This window comes from Falco peregrinus, chromosome 8 (genome assembly GCF_023634155.1).
Source record: "Falco peregrinus isolate bFalPer1 chromosome 8, bFalPer1.pri, whole genome shotgun sequence".
Taxonomy (NCBI): domain Eukaryota; kingdom Metazoa; phylum Chordata; class Aves; order Falconiformes; family Falconidae; genus Falco; species Falco peregrinus.
Genome location: NC_073728.1, coordinates 63,962,749 through 63,968,639, shown reverse-complemented (window position 1 = coordinate 63,968,639; position 5,891 = coordinate 63,962,749). Strand labels below are relative to the sequence as shown.

General features: G+C 43.4%; 1 long non-coding RNA gene across 1 annotated transcript in view; it reads left to right on the top strand.

Moving 5' to 3' along the window:
• Positions 1 to 1,500, top strand: part of LOC114013679 (uncharacterized) — a 28,502-nt gene extending 27,002 nt beyond the window's left edge. The window contains exon 3 of the long non-coding RNA XR_008748435.1: positions 500 to 1,500. This is a non-coding gene — a long non-coding RNA (uncharacterized LOC114013679). The remainder of the gene's footprint in view (positions 1 to 499) is intronic.
• Positions 1,501 to 5,891: the final 4,391 nt, after the last annotated feature.

Genomic DNA, 5,891 nt, shown 5'->3' with positions numbered 1-5,891 from the left:
GTTTGTTTGGTGTTTTTGGGTTTTTTTTCCTCTTCTTAGAAGCACTCTGCAGAGGGATTTGCAGAACACTGCTCATAGGCCCCATATGGAAGAATCTCCAAATCTAAGCAACACCCCAGTGCCCAGGCTGCTAGAGGCACCAAGGATTTTTACGTTCTTAAAAGAGTTTGGTTTGGTTTGTTGTTTTTGTTTTGTGAGGGAGGGGAATAGCAAGGGCAGGGCTCAGCCTCGGATCCCAGGCGGCAAGTCTTGGTTGCACAAGCGCTGCTGGCACCTCCCGGACTGCTGTTGTTTGGGTGTACAGAGTCCAGGAGATAATCAGACTGGCTGTTAAACAACAAAACCTCACGCTAAACAGCATTTCAAATAGTTTCTAAGATGTATTTCTAAAATCTGTCACAACTGACTTAAGGAAGAAGGTTGGTATTTGGTGAAGAAGCAGTACCTTGCCTCTTCAAATGTTTTAGAAACTTGCAGAATGACGATCCTTCTTTTACAGATAGAAAAACTGAGCTGTGGGAAATGTGAGCAACTTCCCAAGGAAACAGCCCCCAGTCCCAGTACAGCATCCCATGGGCTACACAGGTTTCCAAGTGCTTAAGTGACCTGGGAATCCAAGGCACTGCTTCAAAGGTGACTTGTTACCTGAGTTCTGGCTGCTGGGGAGACATGGCAAAACACCAGTTACCTAATCATATTTGAAGTGTGGGTCATGGGAACCGGTCACCAAGAGTTACTCAGGCTGCTAATTGTCTCTGCAGCACCGGGGGGGTGGGTGGTGTGTGCCTTGGGTTGGGCTTACTCCTGCCACTTGCCCTTTGTAAACTTTCAGACTCTGCCCTAAGCGCCGTCCCTGGCTGCCAGGTCCCTCGGGTGGCATCTTGCGCACAGCTCAGATTTCTGCAAGACTTTTAACTGTCATCCTTGACAAAACTGCAAAGCAGGGAACTTGGGAAGTGTCACTTAGACTGATGGATTCAGAAAGAGCAAAGCACACGTGTGGCCGCGTGTTTGGGTTAACACCTAGGCTGTGGCGATCAATAACCTTCATCGTGCAAGCCTGGGTACTGCGTACAAACAGCGTGTGCCTTACCAAGGACTGTACCCTTGAAGAACAAAAAGACTGATGGAAGTGGAACATCCTGCCATAGAAGGTGCCAGAGGCTGGAAGTCAGCAAAAGTCACGGTAACTAGGGGAAAGGTGATGGAGGCAGGGGGAGACTGTGACCACCACCTCAATTTAAGACTGGAAAGACTTGCCCCCGCACCCCTGCAAGGAGCACACATGCTAATCTACATGCAAGTAAGACTAATTTGGATATAATTAACCCATAGCAGATGGGTTGGTAACTACTAACTAATGAGCATGAATTTAGGCAGGTTTTTCCAAATCATGTAATAAGATAAATATGCTGAAGTTCTTTTGGATGGTTGGCTGGCTTTGTGGAATACCACTTAGTCTCCAGCTTTGCATGAATCTGTAATAAAGAAATACCTCCACTCTGTGTGGCAATTAGCTCTTCCACGCTGGGTGAACAATCCCACTCTGAAATGAGCCCCTCTGAAATAAAAGACCTCTTCTACAGGAGCTTTGTTGTAGAGGTATCAATTTCTCTTCACATCAAGATTTCTGCACTACAAATGTCTGCACTTTTTTTTTTTTTTTAACAAAAAAATTAAAAGAACCCACAATCAAGCCCTCACACATTGCCACAGGGGGAATCTCTTCCCCCGTGCTGCCCAGCGCAAACCCTGCTGCACAACCTGCCTGCCCTCGCCTCCCAGTCTTGGTGCTCCTTCCAGACAAGGGTGGGTTTCTTGAAAACCAGCTGGGAAGCAGCTCTCCAACCAAGCTCCGTTGGATAAGGGCTTTTTTATCCCTTACTGCTGGCCTTTTCTTCAGCCCTTCTTGAAGGATTAAAGTTAGCCGTTCAGGCTACGGACAGCAGCAGTTTAGTTGTAGACAGTTAGCCAAGCACTTAGTTCTGTAAACATCTTAAGTAAATTCCTGCTGCCCTAGTATCTCATCTTCCATCTTCCTTACTCCTTTACCACATTTCTTTAAAAGGGAGTAAGAAAAACTTACTAGAACAGAAGCGACCCAGGTTTTAAAGATCATTTGCGGACACTGGTCCAAACTCAGCTATTTTCTCACAAGATGGGCAAAGATTTTTTTACAGGTGTACCAGACCACCTGTGTGTACCATGTAGAAGATGGGCTAAATGCTCATTATTTAGTAAGAAAAACCAGGGGACAATAGGCACAGTCCCCTAAATTGTTTCTTACACCTCCTAGTTTATCAAGCTCAGCTGACCTTGCCAGTGGTACTTTTGCTTATCTACCGGCATTCAGCTCAACACAGCACGTGGGGGGAACCCCACAAAACCCCAGACTGAATCCAGTGATGGCATTCGCACAGCTTGTTGTCTCGGTGTCACATAAAGACTCCCATACAGTTCTGTTGCAAACATTTAAGTAGCACCTAAAAGAAACTCCTTTCAATGGCAGCCTCTCCAGGGAAAAGAGGAAGCAAGTGCCCACAGAGCTGCTCCAGCACCCACCTCCCATCCATCCCATTCACCTCTTCCATGGGCAGCAGTCGCAGACAGTGATCAAGTTATGAAGACCACCTCTTTGCTTAGAACAAATATTAAAAAAAAGCAATATGGAAAAAAGTCATTATATATAATACAAGATCAGTCAAGGTAAAGCCTACAAGATCACAAAAAATGGAGTAGCTCTGTTATACAAAACATTTTAAAACATGAAGATGTAAAAAAAATTGCAAGACTACTTCATTTTAAAGATAATTCCTGACATGATTTTATTCTGAATTTTACAAAGAACAAGCATTTTTCTATAAAAAACTAGGGTAAGAATCAATTTAGTTACAGCTAGGAATATTTACATTCTAAGAAGAAATTTCTGTATCCTTCTATATACAAGGCTGTGGCTATTACTAGTTTAAAGGACTCCCAAAGGCATTTGTAAGTAAGGCATTATGGTGCCTGAGCCAATTCTATGCTTTAAGATGACCATTTACAACTGCCAGGATTAAGGTTCTATTCTGCAAATACTGAAATAGGTTTTTAGTTGCAGAGGCTGTCCCATTGGTTTCCACACGTGCTGTGTCTGTGCGTGGGCTCCTGGAGAGCACCAAAAAGAAGAGCCCCTCTGGGTGAGGCTGTAAAATGGAACGGTCGTAGAGCAGAGATGGGTATAACTCACATTAACCTCAAATTCCATGAGATCAGCTATACAGTAGTAGCATCGTCATATCTCCAAATGGAAGTCCTCTGAACAGTATTTTTACAATGTAGTTAGGTACACAGCGAAAATGTTCAGTAATGCCCCCCCTCACAGGCAGTCTCGTGTAGAACTATGAAGGGCTGTGCAATTAAAGTATGATTAAGCATTCAAAACGCAATCCTCACTTGACTTACTGCAGTCCAATTCCCTGGGCAATGCATCACCTCCCTGTGCTTTCTTCTTCTAAATGGTAACTTGGAAACAGGGGAGGACGTGTTCACACCTCTTAACAAAAACAATGCCACAAGTCATCCGAAGCTGCCTGCTCCTGCAAGACGAAATACTAAGTGATGCTCATGTGAGCATTACATTCACCGTCAGGAGACCCAAACAGAGAATCTAATGAATACAGACTGTGGTGCATGAACATCACAAGAAATTATGTTACCTTTTGAGTTAATGGTATTCCCACTTGCAAACAAAGAAACTGAAGCCACAGGATTACGCGACATGCCCAAGATGATGAAAGAAGTCAGTCCAAGAGCTGGAAATGAAGGGATCCTAGCTCCCAGCTCGAGGCCATATGTTGTTTTCCTTGGTGGAGATATTGTAGTATGCATCGTTCTTTAGCAACAGAGAATTTTGCCTAATGAGGTTAATTTTGTATAACCTGTATTCCTGCTGTAATACAGGTTTATGGGCACCAAAACCATTCAGTATTTCTCAGGTTAAGGTTAGCCTGAATGTCAAAGTCTGTAAAATCTTCCTCAGCAGTACAAGGAGCTTATAGGTTTATTACAACTCCTCTTCCAAAGGCAAATTCCATCCTTTCCCCCTTACAAAGTGTCACTCACTATATCTTTGAGGATAACAGAGGCAAAAGCACTGGCTTTCCCAGTGAGCACAGAACAGGCCCTTCGCCACTAGCCAGCACACTAGGCAAGACCAGTGTCCAGGTGCATTCAGATACTGGTACTAGAAACCATCAGCTCTTCACAGAGGGGACAATCTATGTGTGACCTCACCCTGGGAGTCAAGGCTGCCCCATGCGTCCCGTTTCACCACACTCACACAACAGCTCACCAGGGGCAAGCGAAATGTGTCTCACAAATGTAAGTTACAAAGCGGTCCATTTACAGCAAAGTCTCAGAAGGTCCGTCCCAATCCTGCTTCGCATCAGCATAACGCAGTGACATGCCAACATGTCTATTAACAAAACCATACATTGTCTAGGAGTCAGTCACACCCGAAAACGTGGCACTTGGCACACACCTTCCAAAGCCAAGGCACGGTGCAGCACTGATGCCACTCTTAAGATGTGCCAACAACTGGATCAGGTCCTTTCATCTGCATCTCATTGGCACAGATCAGATCACCCACCTGTATTAAAATGCTCCCTCAATTTCTTTTGAAAATACCTATTAGCTGGAATCTGCCTATTCACTAAAACAAGCTGCTTCTTTTAGAGACAAACTTCAAAGGAGTAGAATTAAGTAGTAAATACAAAATAACCCAGTATGCTATGTGAAATATATTCTACATTTCCAAATCATACTTTTTGTTTTTAAAAACAGAGGCAAAGAAAAAAAAAATTTTGACACAAAGAGTTTGCCATTGTGTTTTGTAGTATTAGTCATAACCAGGAAATTCCCCAATTTGTCTGGATTAAACAAACACACACATCCCCAAAAAAACCTCACTTTAGTAAACATCAGAATATTTAAATACTCAAGAATGAAAGTCTCACTGTCAAGGCACATACCTGGATAAAACAGTGGATAAGAAATTACAGCTAAATCAGGCATTAAGTGGACTCTCTACTTTAGGACAGGAATTTCCATACTAGATCATGTATCAGGCAAGCACATATCTTACATTCCAGGATATTTTCTGAAACAGTTTACAGGAAGAGAGTTAATGGGACACAGTTGTTTACATTGGCAAATTCATTACAAGGAAGTTGCAGCTAAATGTGTTTTGCCTCAGACTCCTGTGGTTATTAGATAATTCTTCTATAAAACACAGAAAAGAAGCTGTTTCTAAACGTTCCAGTTCCTAGAAATAAGGTTTACAAAGAAAAATATTTGTACCAGGTTTTAGAGCATACTCTTATGTTTGCAATGAACATCTCAAAAAAGGTGGCAAGGCTGACAAATCGTATCATGCCTTTTGGGCAAGGGAGACTGGCTGTTACATGCCCTCTCCTGACATGTATTTGCTCATGTCAAGGCTATTACATGATGTGCAGTCAGGCTTGCAAAATCCAGGTCCTCAAAAGCTTCACATCACACACTGCGTTTTAAACCTGCCTGCCAAGGGCCTGTCAGCTTATTAAACAGGACTGACACCGAACCTGCCCAAACGTTCGGACTGCTTTCCTCACAAGAACTGACGGGAGGGCAGAACTATGTTTCCCAGTATCCTTCTCTGACCCAGTAACACTGGCCAGCTTCCTGCTGTGCAACTGAAATACTGGACAAGTAGGTGAGAAGATGCAGAACAAGCAGAGCAAACCCTAAGGCTCAAGACACTGATAGGAAGAGTTTAAACAAAACAAACCAGTGTAGTCTATACAGTGGTTTCTGCTTTCTTTTTTCTATGACAAGTAGTCTGGAGGGCATGCATCACTTGGGCTGCTGGA